The 22,437-nt window shown below is 45.2% G+C and overlaps 3 non-coding genes and 1 pseudogene across 3 annotated transcripts in view; all 4 read left to right on the top strand.

The window, feature by feature from the left end:
- Positions 1–7,280: 7,280 nt before the first annotated feature.
- Positions 7,281–7,477, top strand: LOC138517612 (U2 spliceosomal RNA). The gene has a single exon (XR_011282758.1). It is a non-coding gene; the product is annotated as a U2 spliceosomal RNA (small nuclear RNA).
- A 2,436-nt stretch (positions 7,478–9,913) lies between these two features.
- LOC138517622 (U2 spliceosomal RNA) lies at positions 9,914–10,087 on the top strand (annotated as a pseudogene).
- Positions 10,088–16,154: 6,067 nt separating this feature from the next.
- LOC138517608 (U2 spliceosomal RNA) lies at positions 16,155–16,340 on the top strand. Its single transcript, XR_011282754.1, has one exon. It is a non-coding gene; the product is annotated as a U2 spliceosomal RNA (small nuclear RNA).
- A 6,075-nt stretch (positions 16,341–22,415) lies between these two features.
- The window catches only part of LOC138517609 (U2 spliceosomal RNA), a 186-nt gene continuing 164 nt past the window's right edge, over positions 22,416–22,437 (top strand). Inside the window, exon 1 of the small nuclear RNA XR_011282755.1 lies at positions 22,416–22,437. This exon is cut by the window's right edge and continues 164 nt beyond it. This is a non-coding gene — a small nuclear RNA (U2 spliceosomal RNA).

The following is a 22,437-nucleotide window of genomic DNA, read 5'->3' on the forward strand; positions in this document are numbered from 1 at the left end:
ATGCCTATCTATTACACCAATGAGGTCTCCAGTTTACCAGAGTTCATATCTTCCCTTGCCCTCCAGCACTTGAGCCATCTGCAAACTGACCGCAACCACCCCGCTGACCAGCTTCCGAAATCTGTTCCCTGACTGCTGACACGAACGACCAAGCCTTATCCGAGGGAGACGCACTTGGGGGAGCATTCCCTGGGCAGATGAGGGTGACTTTTGACCGCTAAATGATGGGGCCAGTGCCAGGCCGAGGCTGCAGCTTGGCTGGGCGGAGCTCTGGGACCCATGGAAATCTAGGGGCGGAGCCATGCCAAATATGCTTACCATACCACCGGGCATGCTGGTCATGCAAACGCTATTCCTGGCTGAGCAATCTAGGGGCCTGCAGCAGAGCGTTGCTCTGAGTCAGCAAGGGAGCTGGAGAGTAGCAGTCTTTCCAGCCAACCCTTTGTGGGCATCGCTTCTCGGCCTTTTGGCTAAGATTGAGTGCAGGGACTCCCTTTTTAGTCTGGCTTGCCAGTCCAGAGAGACCCCCCTTTGCAGCAGAAGCCCCCAGACTCATGTGTCTGGGGGTGGGCTACTGATCTAGCTTTGAAGGGACTTGAACATTCGCTACCTGCCCTGGGATCCCTTTCCGGTACAGAGGTGGAAGCAGTCACCCACTCTCCCTGAGGAGCAGAGTGGGGTGGCCAGCACCACCATGGATTGATTGGAAGAATACTTTGTGAAGATAATCCTTCTGTTCGGCGGTATGCGGTAGGCTGCATGGGCAGAGCATAATTGGTCTAAAGGCACACTCAGGGCCTTTCCACCATTATGTCTTAACCACCACGGACCATACCCCCGGTGACGCAGTTGTGTAATTTAATCCAAATCACGGTTCAGCAAGATGTACAACAGGTAAAAGATTTTGACTATGTTGTCAAGAAGGTTCTATTTGACACTTTGCAAGTGGAGAAAGATAAGGTGTATTTCATGCAGGAGCACAAGTATGCAAACACCTATGATTTCACTTTTTCAGACGAAGCCTCTTCTATCAGCGCACATGAAATATATAAAATGGAAAAAGAGAAGAATGATTCCTTGAAGGGTGTAGAGGTTGAACTTTGCTATGTTTGTCAAGCGGTTCCCTTGACAGTGCATATGTACAACCCTTTTGTGTCTGCAGACAAGATTGGAAATTGGCTATTGACCTACTGTGATGAGGTGAAAGGTGGTAACGAGCAAAAAAATAGGTTGGGGTACTTTATTGGGAATAGAAGATTTACAGTTATACTGAAGAACAACACAGCAGGCATAGGAGGTCTGTGTCATCTCACAGTGGTTTTCAAAATAAATGAGTAGAATGGGTATCTTTATTACCCGAACCAGCCTGTTTTTTGCAGATTTTGTAGGAAATTCTGCCATGCGAAGCAACATTGTCCTAAAGATAGATGTCAGAATTGCAACAGCATTGATCATTAAATTGCAAATTGTGACCAGCTTTTGCAATGCAGCTATATTGTAACTTGGAAGGCCATATAGCAATAGAATGTTCTACAACTCCCCGTACATATACACAAGCTGCAGGAGGGGATGACGTGTACCAGAAGTATAATGAAAGATCTGCACGTCTTATTGACACATTGGAGAAATGATGAGAAAAGGAGAATAAGGTGAAAGAAGCTGCAGATGTATCACTTGATCTGAAGAAAAAGGAAGCCTTGAACGTAGTACAAGATATGTTGCAGAGATGGCCAAGAGGCCCTGAGCAGGGTGGTAAGATTGCGTCGCACACGTCTGAGAATGATGAGAGGCTGGCTGAACAGTTTCTGCATCCTTGTGAAGCGGGAGATGTCCTTGGCACACAAGAAGAGTTGGTGTTAGAATATGCAAATTTTCTGCAGACTTCAGGCAGCAGTGATATTTCAGCTTCACTTGTGTATTACAAGAAAATGTGCAACCTATTGCTATGGATATGGAATTAGGAACGCCTGTGGAAGGGGAGGTCTGATCTATCCAACCCTCTAGTGGCGAAGATGGGAAAGAGGAAGAGGAGATGACAACAAGTGTGACAACATCTCCCACAGGAATAGATGTACCTGTAATGCTCACCTGATTCCCACAGAGACGCTAACCCGAACTGGACTGCTACCGTTTCTTCTATCGTGAGGCGCAGGGCCCGGAAGATGCTCTGGACGGGGCCTCAGAATTTGGATTGCCTGGCTTGTAGAGTAAGTTTTCTGCAGGTGGAAGAAAAGGGATTGATCACCAGCTGGGGTGGATATGTGTTCTCACCAATCTCCGGTTTCTCACTCTTCTTGACCCCCAACTTGGTTTCTGTGAGCTCTCACCTTAGGTATTGTAAAGATGAGCTCTCCATCCTGCTTCAGGTGCAGGAGTGCGTAGAATCCAGTTACGTCTCTGGATGGGAAATAGTTGCGGGCACTGTGTCCTTTCGTCTCTCCTGCGGTAGCCGTAAGTATGAGTGTCTTTTCTCCACAGGAGCCGGGGCCCAGAAACCTAAAGCAGGTAAGTCTCTTGGTGAGTATTTGTTCTCCGTGCTTAGTTAGTGCTCACCATGTATTTCTCTTATGCAGGTGCTGGGATGTAGCTGGCGTCGTGGCCGCGGCGGAGGAAGGTAAGTGAAAGAAAAGCGACTGCTTACTTCTTATGATTGTCTTTTTCTGCTTACAGGTGCCGAGATACTGCCGGCGACACAGCCGCTGTCGCGCGTGATGAGGCACGTAAGTAAGTGGAAGAAATGTGGCCGCTTTAGAGCGGGCACCTCTAATGACTGTCTTTTTCTGTCTTTCAGGTGCCGAGATGCTGCCGGCGTCGTGGCCGCAGTGGAGTTCGGCGAGGCCACGGATGGGTAAGGCAAGGCAGCGCGGCTGCGAGCGTTTGAGAGCGCTGCTAATCTTGTACCTTTCCTTTGCAGGATCGTCGGAGGTAGGATTGCTGAGGCCGGATTCCAGTAAGTATAATTTCTAATGCTCGCCTTCTCTTTTCTTGTCTGTTTGCAGGTGTTCCGGGTGCTGGCGGGCGTGTCAGGAGCCAGGATGCAGGAGCCGACTCGGTGAGCGTCCTGCTGCTGATGCAGAATAACGCAAAGCACGTGTATCCCATCGGGCGTGGTTTAAATAGCAGAGAAGTGCTTCAGGTGTGTGTTCTTCCACCGGCCCCACCCAGGTAAGAAAATAGTTCCTGAATAGAGGAAATAGTTCCTCCCAGCCCTGATGGCTGGGGACTCAGCCAGACTGGATTGTTCTGGGTAAGTATGCAGCATGGTCTGCCTCAGTTAAGTCCACCCAAGCATTATTACACAGTTTATCAATATGAGCCCGGCGTCTATAGTGCCGGGACTGAAGTCCTTTATGAGCCTGGCCCAAAGGCGCCCCTGTAAGGCTCTGCTGGGTCCGGAGATGTGGAAGAAGGGTCTGCTTCCGGGGGCGCTGGGCCAGTCCTGGCTCCTCGGGAGTAGTGCTCATGACAGTACCACCCCCTGCTCAGATTTCAGCCTATTCCCTTCCCTCATTGCCACAAGTCAATAAACAATCGAGAGAGACAGTGACTATTTCGCAAACCAATAAATGTATGAACCAAGCTGAGGTGGCCTGGTGTACAGTTGTAAGTTCAAAAAAGGCAAAGCACAAAGGTGTTAGTTCAGACTTGCCAGAAAAACAAGTTATTGCTGGCACACAGGATATAAATACTTCACATTTTTACAACGTCTTAAGGAGTGATGCTTTGGACCCTGTGGCTCTTCAAGCTTCTGAGAAAAATTACCTCTCACAGATTCTTCTTCGGAACCGGAGCTTGAGGATGAGGAGGTTTGACCGTTCCAAAGAGGTTCAAGGCGACAGCGTAGAAGACCGAAGGCAGACCGGAGACGGTCCGTTGTTAGAGAAGCAAGCTTATCTCTAAAACCACATCAGTGATGGAGCCTCTTCAAGCAGCTACCTTACGAGTTGCGACCCTCAATGTAAGAGGGATCAATGATGTGACAAAGCGTTTGGTTTATTTTCCTTTTTTGAGACTGTGCCCTGTGATGTTTTTTGCTTGCAGGAATGTGTCATGTGCTGGGATGTTATTAATGCCAAGTTGAGTTCTGACTGGCCAAGTGGCCTCTCCTTCTGGTCGGTTTTCAATGTGAATAGGAACGCAGGCACTGCTTTGTTGCTCAATTCTCACCTGATGCCCAACATGTGGAGCTCATTCCAGGCCGAGTCCTTCAAGTGCCTTTTAATTGGCACAATGTTCGACACCGGCTGCTTAGCGTGTATGCTGATGCACTCAAGCAGGACTGGATATCTTCCAGTCATTGCAGTCTTTTTGTGCAGGAAGTGCTCCATTGATCGTCATGGGTGACTTTAATTCTATATTGCATGCTGCGGATAGCGTGCGGAGAGGTGTTCCAGTTGCTACAGGGAAACAAGATACCTCGTCCAAAGTTCTGAGGGCGATAATTGGGGATTTGCACCTTGTAGACACACATGCTGTTCACAATGTTCCTGACTCTGTTTTTACTTATTGTGAAAATAATGGTTTTGACTATTATGCAAGTGGTGCCTGTCCTCTTTTCTGATCACCATTTGGGGATTTCTAGTGTAGTGTTGCAATCTTATCTACTGAGTTATCGTAACTCATGGACACTAAATGTTCAGTTGTTGAAAGATGAGGACACGTGCACTCGCTTTCGCCTCCTGCTTCAGGAGTGGGTGTCACAGCACGCTTTTTATCCATCTGTCCAGGCTTGGTGGGAGGATATTAAGTGTAGAACGAAAAGGTTTTTTATCAGCAGTGGTCAAACGGCTGCTAGGCAGCCCAATTCCGTCTACAAGATTCTCCCAACAGACATTGCACCAGCTGCAGAATATGTGTGTTGAAGCTCAGGACAAACTGGAAGCAGTTAAAAGGGACATCCAGCATGGATACATGAGAAGGGGAAGCCGATTATTTTCAATTCCTGAGTTAAGGACTTTGAAGAGAATGACAAATTTACTAGGTTTTTCTTCAAAGCAGCACATCATCAGAGGATAGTACCAACTGAATTTCTTGACTCACAAGGGTTGGTGTAGGACACAGCGCAGGGGATGTTGGCAGTCACCCATGCTTTTTATTCTGATTTATATTCACCAAAGGCATTGAATGAGGAGCAGGTGGAAGCCTTTAGGTGAAGGCCCTGCCTAGCGACGGTCTTCCGTGTGAATGGTATACTACCTTTTGGGATATTTTGGGTCCAGTAGTATTGGCAGTTTTGGAAGCTTGTTTTGAGTCAGGCGATTTGGTCCCCAGTATGCAGCAAGGTATTATTACCCTTCTATATAAAAAGCGGACATCAAAAATGTGTGGCCGATTACCTTGTTGTATGCAGATTATAAAATCTTGGCAAAGGTTATTGCTAATTGCCTAAGGGCTGTGATCCAGGTAGTGGTGCATGCTGATCAGACTTGCGCAGTCCCGGGGTGGCGCATACACGAAAGCTTGCTAATTGTCCGTGATTCAATGCAGTCTGCCATTGACCGCGAGATGTCCTTGGGGGTTCTGGGACTGGATTTGGAAAAGGCATACGACTGGGTCTCTCACCGGTTCATGTTGAGCATTTTGGAGAAGATGGGTTGTCCTGTTTGCTTCTTGAGCTTAATTTTCCACGCTTTATGCTAGGGTTTTTAGTCAAGTTCGTATTAACGGAGTATTGACGGGTGGAGTGCCAATTTTGTCTGGAGTGAGGCAAGGTTGTGCCTTGTCAGCATTGTTGTATTTTTGTGCTATAGAACCTACATATTAGACTCCATAACCATCCGCGGATAGTGGGAGCTCCAATCCCAGGGACCACGGTTCAAGCTAAGACCATTGGGTACATGGATGATGTTACTGCCTTATGCAGAGATCCTCAATCAGTATGTCAGGTGCTGGCACAAATGGAATTGTTTTGTAAAGCAGCAGGGTTTAAGTTGAATACTCATAAGTGCGAGTTACTGACTGTAGGCCCGTGGGATAACTTGTTCTCTTGCCCCGTTCGCAGAGCTGTAGATGGGGTGAAAGTGTTAGGTTTGGAAAAAAAGGTTGGTTTTTGGGCTCTACAAAGTCTCTCAATTGAAGGCAAGTTACTGCTGACAAAAGCAGTGTTCCTGCCTATTTAGCTTTTTTTGGCTTTAGTTCCCCCCCCCCACGGTACCGGTACGACAAACCCAGAAGTTACAAAGACTTTTCTTTTTCTTTTTGTGGCGAGTGCAAAGGAGTACCATGTATAAACTTAAGACATTTGGAGGTAGAGGGGTTTCAAACTTGGAACATTTTCTTACAGGGCATTATGCTGGTTTTTGTGTTAATACTTTAAAGCATTCAGCATCGTTGGCAGCACCCTTGGTAGGGTACACAACGGCAAATATACTGGAAAGATTTCATGTTAATCCACGTAGCAATTTGTTGCCAAAAGCGTTGATATTACCAGCCTTTTATCAATGTTTTGCTAAATTCTTGCCCTTGGTGTCTCCTCTAGAGTTGTTGTATACAGAATGGGTGGTCCCCAAAGATATTTTGATGGCGTTCCATTTGAAAGACATGCCTGAACCGGTGGGTAATCTGCAGGGCCCACGGTTGTTGAGGCTGTGGGAGAGTTTTTTCATCTGCTACAATGACTACCTTGCAACGGGATATTAATTGGTTGATTTTGGTGGACGCACTTCCACTGAAAGCTTTTATGGACCGGAGGCAGTTGGTCAGGTCAGCAGTCTGTCCAAGGGAATGTTGCCCACATGATGAGACGACCTTCCATTTCATGTGGCAGTGTGGTTTTTCAGCACAAGTGTGGGATTTGGTCCAGCCTTTCATTTTTGCTGTAACAGGGGTGCGGAATACATCTCTTGATATGGCGCTCATTGGGTTTCAGTGGAGGAGGGAAAAGTTAAATAATGGACTTTTTTACCAGATTACCTCATCCATAAAGGAAGCCTTATGGAAGACTAGATCGTTGTTGGTTTTGCAGCATAATTCCATTTCCCCGCAGGAGTGTGCTAAATTGGCATTGTGATTTTTGTATACTTACTTTTGCCTAGATGCCAAAGCCCTGGGTGGGGAGCACGCGCAGCAGTGTTGGCAACAGGGCAATTGGAGAGCATTGACATCATAAAATCTGGGGTAGTGTGAGTTTTTTGCTCAGTCTTTTTTTCCCACAGTTTTTTATGCACTTATTTTTTGATTAGTGAACTTTTAGTTTTTGATTGGATTTTTTGATTTGGTGTTTGTTTTTAATTATTTTTTTTCAAAATTGAAGGATTGGGACGGTTGAAGGGGTGATGTGGAGACCGTTAATAAATAAATAATAAACAAATAAATAAATAAATAATCTGTTCTTATCAGTTTAATATCTGATACGTCCTCTATCTGGGGACCATATATTAAATTGATTTTTGGAACAGGGAGATGGAATGGGAACTTGCTCTGTCCACTCCACGCATCAACCTGGTATTGCAGTACCTCCAGGACTGGTGCACTTCCCCACTTGGGGAAAACAATGCTGTGAAAAAAAAGACTGAGCAATTCTGGAAACTTGTGCACTTTGCAATATTTTTGGGTTGAACTCGGATGCATTTTCTTCATTGTCTTGGAAAAGGTGCTGTCGTGTCTGTCACAGGAGAAAAAAAGTCTGCCCCTTTGCTCGCTTTTCACGGGAGCTGCAAAGCAAAGGTGCCAGCCAGCCAGCCAGCCAGCCAGCCAGCCAGAATCGGCCTGCAGCAGCAGCCCCACAAGGAAGAGATGGGGGACACTGTCCTTGCCCTGCCTCACCCCTGAAAGGCCCGGAACGGCCACGAACGGCCAAGCCTTATCTGAGGGGGACGCACTTGGGGGAACATCCCCTGGGCAGCTGAGGGTGACTTTCACCGCTAGGTGACGGGGCCAGTGCCAGGCCGAGGCTGCAGCTTGGCTGGGCAGAGCTCTGCAGCCTGTGCCTGGCCGCCCTGGCGCTCTGGGACCCTTGGAAATCTGGGGGCGGAGCCATGCAAAATATGCTTGCCATACCGCCGGGCATGCTGGTCATGCAAATGCTATTCCTGGCCGAGGAGTCTGGGGTTCTGCAGCAGAGCGTTGCTCCGAGTAAGCAGGCTAGCTGCCGAGCAGCAGTCTTTCCGGCGAACCCTTTGTGGGCATCGCTTCTCGGCCTTTTGGCTAAGATCAAGTGTAGTTGCTGTTCGTCTGCGTCATCGAGCTCCTGGCGGAACACATCCGGCAAAACAAGGACATACGAGGGGTGAAAGTGAAGTGCTCCCTGTACATGGACGACGTTACCGTCTTCTGCACAGACGGGTGCTCGGTCAAGGCCCTCGTAAGGAACTGCGAGGACTTCGGCAAGGCGACAGGGGCCAAGATAAACTGCACCAAGTCAGAGGCCATGCTCTTCGGAGACTGGGACCCAACGTATGACCCTCTGCCCTTCCCCATCAGACCGGTCCACATGAAAATCCTGGGTGTGTGGTTCGGCTACGAGGGGGCCGCGAAAAGGTCATGGGACGAGCGCGTGGCGAAAGCCAAACAAAAACTAGGGCTATGGAGCTTGCGGAAGCTGATCATAGAGGGGAAGACGCTGGCTCTGGCGAACGACGTGCTCCCGGTCCTACAGTACCTGGCACAGGTCTGGCCGGTGCCGAAGTCCACCGCAAAAACCATCACGAGGATGGTATTCTACTTCATCTGGAACTCCAAGATGGATAGGGTGAAGAGAGCAACCATGATCAAGACACACGACAAAGGCGGGAAGGGGGTGCCGGACATCCCCACCATGCTGAGAGGCTTCTTCACCTGCAACTGCGTGAGGCTCACGCTGAGGAGCAGTGATGAAAGTCACGTAGGCTTCCTGATGGCCCGCTTCTTCCTACTCGCGGTATGGCGGAGGCTGGGATGGGTGGTGTGGGACACCAGGATCCCATACAACTGGACGGCCCCCTGGTACTACGCTGAGGCGGAGCGTTTTGTACGGGAATTCCAGCTGGAGGCGGCGGCGCCGGACCAGTGGAAGAATGGGGCCATCCACAAAAGCATTCGTGACAGGGACGTTTGCGAACCGATCAGGACCCTATCATCAGAGGCCGCAGAGCGCGTATGGGGCAATGTGGCATCGAAACGGCTCACAAACAAGCACAAAGACATAGCCTGGATGGCCATCCAGGGAGGTCTACCGGTGCGAGCGTTCATGCACGCCAGAGGTCTCAACCGCTTCAAAAACTGCCCCCGGGGCTGCACAGCGGACGAGACAGAGTACCACCTCCTCTGGGATTGCCCCTACGCACGCAACTTGATGCGGGACTTGGCCACGGAACTAGGGGGCAAGATCCCGACAGCAAACATCAATGCCGACGCAGTGATGTACGGTTTGTTCCCGGGGACCCACGCACAGGAAGACATCCAGGCCTGCTGGAAAATCCTGTGCTGCGTAAAAGATGTGCTCCTATTTTCCAGAAACCGCCTGGTGATAGGGAAGAAAGAGACGACGACGGAATCCTGCCGCCGGATGATCCACAGCCTCCCGAGAGACTACGCAATCATCGACGGGCCAGAGGACGACGACGACGAAGGAGAGTGAGTAAACGTACATTTACACAACATGTTCTTGTGCTTTTTCTCAAACAGGACCCACCTCTGAGTGGAGAAAACGAAGGAATCGTTGGCCGCACGCGAGGCGGCATGACGAGGATACGTAAGTAATGTACAACATAACTTAACATGACCTGTTTCCTTTCCAGAGGAAAAAAGTCGACAGTCAGGCTCGGGCACAAGCGTCTAGGGAGACCGTGCTCGAAGCCTCCCTTTTCGATAGTTTCTAAACCAATATACGGATAACCCGTGAGAACCTTTAATTGGAAAACTAATTGGCATATAGTCGCAATGTAGTACATCCTACCATGCTGGAGGAATGGGACGGTCGTAAGGGGAGATGTGGAGACCGTTCAAAAAAAAAAAATCTGTTCTTATCAGTTTAATATCTGATACGTCCTCTATCTGGGGACCATATATTAAATTGATTTTTGGAACAGGGAGATGGAATGGGAGCTTGCTGTGTCCACTCCACGCATCAACCTGGTATTGCAGTACCTCCAGGACTGGTGCACTTCCCCACTTGGGGAAAACAATGCTGTGAAAAAAAAAGACTGAGCAATTCTGGAAACTTGTGCACTTTGCAATATTTTTGGGTTGAACTCGGATGCATTTTCTTCATTGTCTTGGAAAAGGTGCTGTCGTGTCTGTCACAGGAGAAAAAAAGTCTGCCCCTTTGCTCGCTTTTCACGGGAGCTGCAAAGCAAAGGTGCCAGCCAGCCAGCCAGCCAGCCAGCCAGACTCGGCCTGCAGCAGCAGCCCCACAAGGAGGAGATGGGGGACACTGTCCTTGCCCTGCCTCACCCCTGAAAGGCCCCGAACGGCCAAGCCTTATCTGAGGGGGACGCACTTGGGGGAACATCCCCTGGGCAGCTGAGGGTGACTTTCGCCGCTAGGTGACGGGGCCAGTGCCAGGCCGAGGCTGCAGCTTGGCTGGGCAGAGCTCTGCAGCCTGTGCCTGGCCGCCTCGGCCCTGGCGCTCTGGGACCCTTGGAAATCTGGGGGCGGAGCCATGCAAAATATCGCCGGGCATGCTGGTCATGCAAATGCTATTCCTGGCCGAGGAGTCTGGGGTTCTGCAGCAGAGCGTTGCTCCGAGTCAGCAGGTTAGCTGCCGAGCAGCAGTCTTTCCGGCGAACCCTTTGTGGGCATCGCTTCTCGGCCTTCTGGCCAAGATCAAGTGCAGAGGGTCTCCTGTTTGACTGGCTTGTCCGGCACAGGAAGGCTTCTCTTTGCAGTTGACCCCCCTGGGCTTTGGGTCTGGGGGGGGCTACTGATCTTTTTCAGGAGGACTGAGGGCTTTCGTCACCCTACTGTCGGAGAGGTTTTTGCTTCGAGTGAAGAAGGAGGCGGTCGCCCTCTCTCCCAAAGGAGGGGAGGGGGGGCTTTGCGAAGGTACGGGAGTTCGATTCGAGGAAAGGAGCACGGTGGTGTTGTCCAGTATGGCGGAAAATTCAAGAAGTATACCACCAGCTACGGAATTACGGTATTCGATCCGGATAACGGTTCAGCCTGGATTTGAGATGGAAAAGGATCATGACTATGTCGTCAAAAGGGTACTTTTTGAAGCATTATCGGTTGATAAAGGAAAGTTATTTTGTATGCAAGAGCATCGCCATGTATTCACGTATGATATCACCTTTAAAGATGAACTGTCGTCATTGGAAGCATATGAAGTGTATAAAAAGGAAAAGAAAACAAAGTTTTGGAAGGAGTTGTGGTCGAATTGTGTTTTCTTCGTCAGAGGATACCGTTAACGGTACACATGTATAACCCTTTGGTTTCAGCCGATGTTATTAAGCATTGGCTTTCGAATTATTGTGAAGAAATTAGAGGCGGAAATGAGATGACAAACAGATTTGGAGTGTTCAATGGGAATCGGAGGTTTATGGTGGTGTTGAAAAAGGATTCAGAACGAGTGGGGGGAGTATACCACCCACCGAGTGTTTTCAAAATTTGTGAGAATAGTGGGTATTTGTTCTATCCGAATCAGCCTATTTTTTGTAGGTTTTGTAGATGTTTTGGACACACCAAACAGGAGTGTCCAAGGGATAAATGTAGGACTTGTGGGAGCATGGACCATAAAACGACAAATTGTGATGGTACAGCAAGATGTGATGGTTGTGGCTTGTTGGGGCATGTGGTGGATCATTGTCCTGACACTCCAAAAACGTATGCTCAAGTCACTAAAGTGGTAACGGAAGAGGAGGATGGAGGATATATGGATGAAGTGGGCTTTGAAGTTAAGGAGAAGGACATATTGGAGGATGTGAGAGAACGTTTATACAGTATGCCAAGAGGTGTTCTAGGAAGTAATCTTAATTCAGATCAGGAATTTGAGAAGGTGGTCAGTGGCTTCATGCAAGATTGTGAAGAGAGAGAAGATGTGGGAGCTGCTGATGATTTGATCTTGGAATTTAAGCAGAAATGGGGGAGGTTTTTTCAAGGAGAGAGGAACGTTTTTCCAATGGATGTAGTCCAGAGTGGAATGGAAGAAGTTGGGGATTTGGGTAAAGAGGTCGAATTGGAAGACAATGGTGAAATAGGGACATTGAAAATTAGAAGTCAGTCAGATAGAGAGAGAGCTACTATCGACCAGATGAATAAGTGTACGGGTCCGGAGGTAACGGGCTGGACACAGGTAATGCAGAGTGGAGTAATTCGATGTGTAAAAGACAAGGAAGAGAGGAGAGAATTTCAAGAATCCTCGGTTTGTCAGGGGTTGGAGTTGGTGAATAGATATGGACTTCTGAGTGAACCTTCTGTGGACCCAGTGGAGGCTCATGGTGTTCAGTTAACAGATGGTGGAGAAGAGACAGATGGTGAAAGTAAGGAACCTGGTAGAGGAAACGTGCGTAAAGGAGCGAGGAAGAAAACGTACCGTACTACGTCCGCACGAAGATGAGATTGAGAAAGTGTGATCTATGTAATATTGATTGATGGAGCCCCTGTATGATACCACATTGAGGGTGGCGACATTGAATGTACGAGGAATCAATAATAGATCAAAAAGGGTGGCATTGTTTGCGTTTTTAGCGTCTGTATCATGCGAAATTTTTTGTTTGCAGGAATGTGTGATGGATTGGGATGGGACTAATCAGAAGTGGTGTGCAGATTGGACCAACGGTATGTCCGTTTGGTCTGGAGCAAACGATGATAGAAATGCAGGCACTGCGATTTTGTTTAATTTGCATTTGATGACAAATGTTAAGCAGGTTGAATTGATTCCAGGGCGTATATTACAGGTATCTTTTGAATGGCAGCATGTTGAACACAAGTTGTTAAGTGTATATGCTAATGCAAAGGTGAAGGAGAGGTGTGTTTTGTTCAGAGACCTTTGGGCGTTTTGTGTGGGTAATGTTCCTTTGATATTGGCAGGTGATTTTAATTGTGTATTACATCCAGCTGATAGAAGGAGAAGTGGAAGGTCGGTGAGTGTTGAAATTAAGGATACGTCGTCCAAATTATTGAAAGAAGTGGTAGATGATTTGCACTTAGTAGATACACATGCAGTAGGTGAAAGTCCAGGAACAAGATTTACATATAGAGGGAATGATGGTCTAGTATTGTCTAGGATTGACTTTATTTTTGTTTCAAAAATTTTTCAGATATACTATACTGATGTTATTCATACTATTTTTTCTGACCATCAGTTGGTAATTTCTACGGTTCGGTTGGTATCATATAAACCAAGAGGAAGGGGTATGTGGAAGTTAAATGTGAAATTGTTAGAAGATGAGGTCACGTGTTCTCGTTTTAGGGGGTTGTTGAAACGATGGGTGCTACAGTGTAAGGAGTACCCGTCTTTATTAGATTGGTGGGAAATGGTGAAATGTAACACGAGGAAGTTTTTTATTAAAAATGGGCAGGAAACAGTTAGGAAAAAAAATCTTGCCTACAGAATGCTGGTGGGTTCACAGCAGACGTTGTATAAATTGCAAGATATGGGTGTGGAGGTTCGAGAAGATTTAGAAAAAATAAAATTGGAGATTCAGAAGTGGATGCAGGAACAAGGGAGGACGATTATTTTTAATTCAAGAGTGAAACATATAGAGGAAGATGAGAAATGTACTAGGTTTTTTTTTAGATTGTTGTATTCTCATAGAGAGAATATAGCGTTTTTTAGTAATACATAGGGGGTAGGGGGAGATGGTTTGAATGATAGTTTACGTATTACTCAGGAGTTTTTTTTGGAATTATATTCGAAGAAGCTTGTGGATGTGGAACAGGAAGAAAGTTTTTGTGCACTTATTCGAGATGTGTTAGTGACAGAACAAAAGGAAGGAATGGTAGAACCCTTTTTGCTAGAAGAAGTAAGAGTAGCGGTGATGTCGGCGGCAAGGGGAAAGTCCCCGGGGAGTGATGGGTTACCAGTTGAATGGTACGTGAAATTTTGGGATGTTTTGGGCCCGGTATTAGTGGGTGTGGTAGATGAGTGTTTTGATAAGGGTGATTTGTGTCCCAGTATGCAAAAAGGTATAATAACTTTGATATATAAGAAGGGAGACAGAAGAGATGTTAAAAATTGGAGGCCTATTACGTTGTTAAATGTAGATTATAAAATTCTAGCTAAAGTGGTTGCAAACTGATTGAGAAGAGTGATTAAGGACTTGGTACATGTCGATCAGACATGTGCCGTTCCTGGTAGACGTATGCATGAGAGTTTATTGATTATTCGGGATTCGATATGTGCAGTGAAAGAAAGGGGGACATCCTTGGGTGTTTTGAATTTAGATTTCGAAAAGGCCTATGATAGGGTTTCGCATGATTTTATGTTGAAGGTGTTAGGTAGAATGGGATGCCCGAATTGTTTTCTACATTATGTTTGTTTTGTATAAAGGGGCAGTTATTCAAGTTCGACTGAAGGGAGTTTTGACTGGAAGGATACCGATTTTATCAGGAGTACGACAGGGGTGTCCACTGTCGGCTCTGATTTATGTGTGTGTAATTGAGCCCTTACACATGAGTATAAGAGGACATTTGGGTATAATAGGGGCTCCAGTTCCAGGTACTAGTAGGCAAGTGAAATCGATAGGCTACATGGATGATGTTACGATTTTGTGTAAAGATGCCCAGTCGGTGGTGCAAGCAGTATCCCACACAGAACGTTTTTGCCAAGCGGCGGGATTTAAATTAAATAATCAAAAGTGTACTTTGTTTACTGTTGGAGGGTGGGATAATTTGTATTATTGTCCGGTTCGGAGAGAAAGAGAGGGGTTGAAAGTGTTAGGGGTGGATTTTGATAAATGTATGAATGGGGTAGAACAATGGGAGAAAGTTACAAAAATAGTGGAGAACAAAGTGAATTATTGGAAATTGAGAAGGTTGACGATTACGGGGAAGGTAATGCTTATGAAGGCTGTATTGTTGCCCACCTTACTTTTTTTAGCATTAGTTTTTCCACCCGCAAAACAACAAGTGGTACGAGTACAGCGTTTGTTTTTTTTATTTTTATGGGGTTCCAAGATGGATAAAATACGAAGGGAGGTGATGTACAAACCTCAGATATTAGGAGGTAGAAGTGTTCCGAATTTAGAACTTTTTTTGGCTGGGCACTATGTAGGATTCTGTGTAAATACAGTAAAACATTCAAAGTCGTTGGCAGCTTGCTTTGTGAGATATGCAACGGCAAATGTGTTGGAGCGATTCCGGATTATCCCAAAAAGTAATTTGGTGTCAAAGGCATGGTCACTGCCGTTCTTTTATCAGTGTTTAAAGTGGTTTTTGCCTTTAATACAACCGTTAGAATGTTTACAAGAAGAGAGAATGGATCCGGGGAAATGTTTGAAAATGTTGCAGCAACGGAAATTGCCTGAATCAGTGGGTAATTTGGGGGGGTTGAGATTATTGAGAGTGTGGAATTTTTTTTCGAGTAGTGAAGTTACAAATGAACAAAAGGATATTAATTGGCTGGCATTGATGAATGTGCTCCCTTTAAGAGATTTTATGCATGAAAGACAAATGGCAAAGACGGCGGTGTGTCCGAGAATGGGTTGTGTACAGGCAGAGACCATTTACCATTTTTTGTGGCGATGTGAATATGCGAATGATGTGTGGGAGTTATGTCAACCACTGGTTTTTGCGGTGACAGGGGTCAGAGATATTACCTATGATATGGTATTATTGGGTTTTCAATGGAAGAAAGAGGTGTTAAATAACAGACTTTTGTTTCAGATTGGTTCTTCGGTGAAAGAGGCGTTGTGGAAATCTAGAATATTATTGGTTATGCAACATGTTCATATCTCTCCCCAAGAATGTGTGAAATTGGCATTAAGTGGTTTGTATACATATTATTGTTTGGATGTTAAAAGATTGGGTGAAGTGCAAGCCCAATGTATGTGGCAACAGTCAAATTGGAGACTTTTGACTTCCTAGAGCGGGATATGTTTTACATTTATATATATGTATATATATATATATGTATATATTTGTTTATCTTGTTTTTTTATGTTACTTTTTTGAAAATTGAGTTTGTTTAGTGGTTTTTTTTATTGGTCTTTTTTTTGATTCAGCATTTTTTTTGATTGGTGATTTTTTTTCAATTTTTATAAAATTGGAGGATTGGGACGGTTAAAGGGGTGATGAGGAGACCGTTAAAAAAAAAAAAAGAAAAAAAAAAATCTGTTCTTATCAGTTTAATATCTGATACGTCCTCTATCTGGGGACCATATATTAAATTGATTTTTGGAACAGGGAGATGGAATGGGAGCTTGCTCTGTCCACTCCACGCATCAACCTGGTATTGCAGTACCTCCAGGACTGGTGCACTTCCCCACTTGGGGAAAACAATGCTGTGAAAAAAAAAGACTGAGCAATTCTGGAAACTTGTGCACTTTGCAATATTTTTAGGTTGAACTCGGATGCATTTTCTTCATTGTCTTGGAAAAGGTGCTGTCGTGTCTGTCACAGGAGAAAAAAAGTCTGCCACTTTGCTCGCTTTTCACGGGAGCTGCAAAGCAAAGGTGCCAGCCAGCCAGCCAGCCAGCCAGCCAGCCAGACTCGGCCTGCAGCAGCAGCCCCACAAGGAGGAGATGGGGGACACTGTCCTTGCCCTGCCTCACCCCTGAAAGGCCCCGAACGGCCAAGCCTTATCTGAGGGGGACGCACTTGGGGGAACATCCCCTGGGCAGCTGAGGGTGACTTTCGCCGCTAGGTGACGGGGCCAGTGCCAGGCCGAGGCTGCAGCTTGGCTGGGCAGAGCTCTGCAGCCTGTGCCTGGCCGCCTCGGCCCTGGCGCTCTGGGACCCTTGGAAATCTGGGGGCGGAGCCATGCAAAATATCGCCGGGCATGCTGGTCATGCAAATGCTATTCCTGGCCGAGGAGTCTGGGGTTCTGCAGCAGAGCGTTGCTCCGAGTCAGCAGGTTAGCTGCCGAGCAGCAGTCTTTCCGGCGAACCCTTTGTGGGCATCGCTTCTCGGCCTTCTGGCCAAGATCAAGTGCAGAGGGTCTCCTGTTTGACTGGCTTGTCCGGCACAGGAAGGCTTCTCTTTGCAGCTGACCCCCCTGGGCTTTGGGTCTGGGGGGGGCTACTGATCTTTTTCAGGAGGACTGAGGGCTTTCGTCACCCTACTGTCGGAGAGGTTTTTGCTTCGAGTGAAGAAGGAGGCGGTCGCCCTCTCTCCCAAAGGAGGGGAGGGGGGGCTTTGCGAAGGTACGGGAGTTCGATTCGAGGAAAGGAGCACGGTGGTGTTGTCCAGTATGGCGGAAAATTCAAGAAGTATACCACCAGCTACGGAATTACGGTATTCGATCCGGATAACGGTTCAGCCTGGATTTGAGATGGAAAAGGATCATGACTATGTCGTCAAAAGGGTACTTTTTGAAGCATTATCGGTTGATAAAGGAAAGTTATTTTGTATGCAAGAGCATCGCCATGTATTCACGTATGATATCACCTTTAAAGATGAACTGTCGTCATTGGAAGCATATGAAGTGTATAAAAAGGAAAAGAAAACAAAGTTTTGGAAGGAGTTGTGGTCGAATTGTGTTTTCTTCGTCAGAGGATACCGTTAACGGTACACATGTATAACCCTTTGGTTTCAGCCGATGTTATTAAGCATTGGCTTTCGAATTATTGTGAAGAAATTAGAGGCGGAAATGAGATGACAAACAGATTTGGAGTGTTCAATGGGAATCGGAGGTTTATGGTGGTGTTGAAAAAGGATTCAGAACGAGTGGGGGGAGTATACCACCCACCGAGTGTTTTCAAAATTTGTGAGAATAGTGGGTATTTGTTCTATCCGAATCAGCCTATTTTTTGTAGGTTTTGTAGATGTTTTGGACACACCAAACAGGAGTGTCCAAGGGATAAATGTAGGACTTGTGGGAGCATGGACCATAAAACGACAAATTGTGATGGTACAGCAAGATGTGATGGTTGTGGCTTGTTGGGGCATGTGGTGGATCATTGTCCTGACACTCCAAAAACGTATGCTCAAGTCACTAAAGTGGTAACGGAAGAGGAGGATGGAGGATATATGGATGAAGTGGGCTTTGAAGTTAAGGAGAAGGACATATTGGAGGATGTGAGAGAACGTTTATACAGTATGCCAAGAGGTGTTCTAGGAAGTAATCTTAATTCAGATCAGGAATTTGAGAAGGTGGTCAGTGGCTTCATGCAAGATTGTGAAGAGAGAGAAGATGTGGGAGCTGCTGATGATTTGATCTTGGAATTTAAGCAGAAATGGGGGAGGTTTTTTCAAGGAGAGAGGAACGTTTTTCCAATGGATGTAGTCCAGAGTGGAATGGAAGAAGTTGGGGATTTGGGTAAAGAGGTCGAATTGGAAGACAATGGTGAAATAGGGACATTGAAAATTAGAAGTCAGTCAGATAGAGAGAGAGCTACTATCGACCAGATGAATAAGTGTACGGGTCCGGAGGTAACGGGCTGGACACAGGTAATGCAGAGTGGAGTAATTCGATGTGTAAAAGACAAGGAAGAGAGGAGAGAATTTCAAGAATCCTCGGTTTGTCAGGGGTTGGAGTTGGTGAATAGATATGGACTTCTGAGTGAACCTTCTGTGGACCCAGTGGAGGCTCATGGTGTTCAGTTAACAGATGGTGGAGAAGAGACAGATGGTGAAAGTAAGGAACCTGGTAGAGGAAACGTGCGTAAAGGAGCGAGGAAGAAAACGGACCGTACTCCGTCCGCACGAAGATGAGATTGAGAAAGTGTGATCTATGTAATATTGATTGATGGAGCCCCTGTATGATACCACATTGAGGGTGGCGACATTGAATGTACGAGGAATCAATAATAGATCAAAAAGGGTGGCATTGTTTGCGTTTTTAGCGTCTGTATCATGCGAAATTTTTTGTTTGCAGGAATGTGTGATGGATTGGGATGGGACTAATCAGAAGTGGTGTGCAGATTGGACCAACGGTATGTCCGTTTGGTCTGGAGCAAACGATGATAGAAATGCAGGCACTGCGATTTTGTTTAATTTGCATTTGATGACAAATGTTAAGCAGGTTGAATTGATTCCAGGGCGTATATTACAGGTATCTTTTGAATGGCAGCATGTTGAACACAAGTTGTTAAGTGTATATGCTAATGCAAAGGTGAAGGAGAGGTGTGTTTTGTTCAGAGACCTTTGGGCGTTTTGTGTGGGTAATGTTCCTTTGATATTGGCAGGTGATTTTAATTGTGTATTACATCCAGCTGATAGAAGGAGAAGTGGAAGGTCGGTGAGTGTTGAAATTAAGGATACGTCGTCCAAATTATTGAAAGAAGTGGTAGATGATTTGCACTTAGTAGATACACATGCAGTAGGTGAAAGTCCAGGAACAAGATTTACATATAGAGGGAATGATGGTCTAGTATTGTCTAGGATTGACTTTATTTTTGTTTCAAAAATTTTTCAGATATACTATACTGATGTTATTCATACTATTTTTTCTGACCATCAGTTGGTAATTTCTACGGTTCGGTTGGTATCATATAAACCAAGAGGAAGGGGTATGTGGAAGTTAAATGTGAAATTGTTAGAAGATGAGGTCACGTGTTCTCGTTTTAGGGGGTTGTTGAAACGATGGGTGCTACAGTGTAAGGAGTACCCGTCTTTATTAGATTGGTGGGAAATGGTGAAATGTAACACGAGGAAGTTTTTTATTAAAAATGGGCAGGAAACAGTTAGGAAAAAAAATCTTGCCTACAGAATGCTGGTGGGTTCACAGCAGACGTTGTATAAATTGCAAGATATGGGTGTGGAGGTTCGAGAAGATTTAGAAAAAATAAAATTGGAGATTCAGAAGTGGATGCAGGAACAAGGGAGGACGATTATTTTTAATTCAAGAGTGAAACATATAGAGGAAGATGAGAAATGTACTAGGTTTTTTTTTAGATTGTTGTATTCTCATAGAGAGAATATAGCGTTTTTTAGTAATACACAGGGGGTAGGGGGAGATGGTTTGAATGATAGTTTACGTATTACTCAGGAGTTTTTTTTGGAATTATATTCGAAGAAGCTTGTGGATGTGGAACAGGAAGAAAGTTTTTGTGCACTTATTCGAGATGTGTTAGTGACAGAACAAAAGGAAGGAATGGTAGAACCCTTTTTGCTAGAAGAAGTAAGAGTAGCGGTGATGTCGGCGGCAAGGGGAAAGTCCCCGGGGAGTGATGGGTTACCAGTTGAATGGTACGTGAAATTTTGGGATGTTTTGGGCCCGGTATTAGTGGGTGTGGTAGATGAGTGTTTTGATAAGGGTGATTTGTGTCCCAGTATGCAAAAAGGTATAATAACTTTGATATATAAGAAGGGAGACAGAAGAGATGTTAAAAATTGGAGGCCTATTACGTTGTTAAATGTAGATTATAAAATTCTAGCTAAAGTGGTTGCAAACTGATTGAGAAGAGTGATTAAGGACTTGGTACATGTCGATCAGACATGTGCCGTTCCTGGTAGACGTATGCATGAGAGTTTATTGATTATTCGGGATTCGATATGTGCAGTGAAAGAAAGGGGGACATCCTTGGGTGTTTTGAATTTAGATTTCGAAAAGGCCTATGATAGGGTTTCGCATGATTTTATGTTGAAGGTGTTAGGTAGAATGGGATGCCCGAATTGTTTTCTACATTATGTTTCTGTTTTGTATAAAGGGGCAGTTATTCAAGTTCGACAGAAGGGAGTTTTGACTGGAAGGATACCGATTTTATCAGGAGTACGACAGGGGTGTCCACTGTCGGCTCTGATTTATGTGTGTGTAATTGAGCCCTTACACATGAGTATAAGAGGACATTTGGGTATAATAGGGGCTCCAGTTCCAGGTACTAGTAGGCAAGTGAAATCGATAGGCTACATGGATGATGTTACGATTTTGTGTAAAGATGCCCAGTCGGTGGTGCAAGCAGTATCCCACACAGAACGTTTTTGCCAAGCGGCGGGATTTAAATTAAATAATCAAAAGTGTACTTTGTTTACTGTTGGAGGGTGGGATAATTTGTATTATTGTCCGGTTCGGAGAGAAAGAGAGGGGTTGAAAGTGTTAGGGGTGGATTTTGATAAATGTATGAATGGGGTAGAACAATGGGAGAAAGTTACAAAAATAGTGGAGAACAAAGTGAATTATTGGAAATTGAGAAGGTTGACGATTACGGGGAAGGTAATGCTTATGAAGGCTGTATTGTTGCCCACCTTACTTTTTTTAGCATTAGTTTTTCCACCCGCAAAACAACAAGTGGTACGAGTACAGCGTTTGTTTTTTTTATTTTTATGGGGTTCCAAGATGGATAAAATACGAAGGGAGGTGATGTACAAACCTCAGATATTAGGAGGTAGAAGTGTTCCGAATTTAGAACTTTTTTTGGCTGGGCACTATGTAGGATTCTGTGTAAATACAGTAAAACATTCAAAGTCGTTGGCAGCTTGCTTTGTGAGATATGCAACGGCAAATGTGTTGGAGCGATTCCGGATTATCCCAAAAAGTAATTTGGTGTCAAAGGCATGGTCACTGCCGTTCTTTTATCAGTGTTTAAAGTGGTTTTTGCCTTTAATACAACCGTTAGAATGTTTACAAGAAGAGAGAATGGATCCGGGGAAATGTTTGAAAATGTTGCAGCAACGGAAATTGCCTGAATCAGTGGGTAATTTGGGGGGGTTGAGATTATTGAGAGTGTGGAATTTTTTTTCGAGTAGTGAAGTTACAAATGAACAAAAGGATATTAATTGGCTGGCATTGATGAATGTGCTCCCTTTAAGAGATTTTATGCATGAAAGACAAATGGCAAAGACGGCGGTGTGTCCGAGAATGGGTTGTGTACAGGCAGAGACCATTTACCATTTTTTGTGGCGATGTGAATATGCGAATGATGTGTGGGAGTTATGTCAACCACTGGTTTTTGCGGTGACAGGGGTCAGAGATATTACCTATGATATGGTATTATTGGGTTTTCAATGGAAGAAAGAGGTGTTAAATAACAGACTTTTGTTTCAGATTGGTTCTTCGGTGAAAGAGGCGTTGTGGAAATCTAGAATATTATTGGTTATGCAACATGTTCATATCTCTCCCCAAGAATGTGTGAAATTGGCATTAAGTGGTTTGTATACATATTATTGTTTGGATGTTAAAAGATTGGGTGAAGTGCAAGCCCAATGTATGTGGCAACAGTCAAATTGGAGACTTTTGACTTCCTAGAGCGGGATATGTTTTACATTTATATATATGTATATATATATATATATGTATATATTTGTTTATCTTGTTTTTTTATGTTACTTTTTTGAAAATTGAGTTTGTTTAGTGGTTTTTTTTATTGGTCTTTTTTTTGATTCAGCATTTTTTTTGATTGGTGATTTTTTTTCAATTTTTATAAAATTGGAGGATTGGGACGGTTAAAGGGGTGATGAGGAGACCGTTAAAAAAAAAAAAAG

This window comes from Ambystoma mexicanum, chromosome 6q, assembly GCF_040938575.1.
Source record: "Ambystoma mexicanum isolate Mex_15411 chromosome 6q, UKY_AmexF1_1, whole genome shotgun sequence".
NCBI lineage: Eukaryota > Metazoa > Chordata > Amphibia > Caudata > Ambystomatidae > Ambystoma > Ambystoma mexicanum.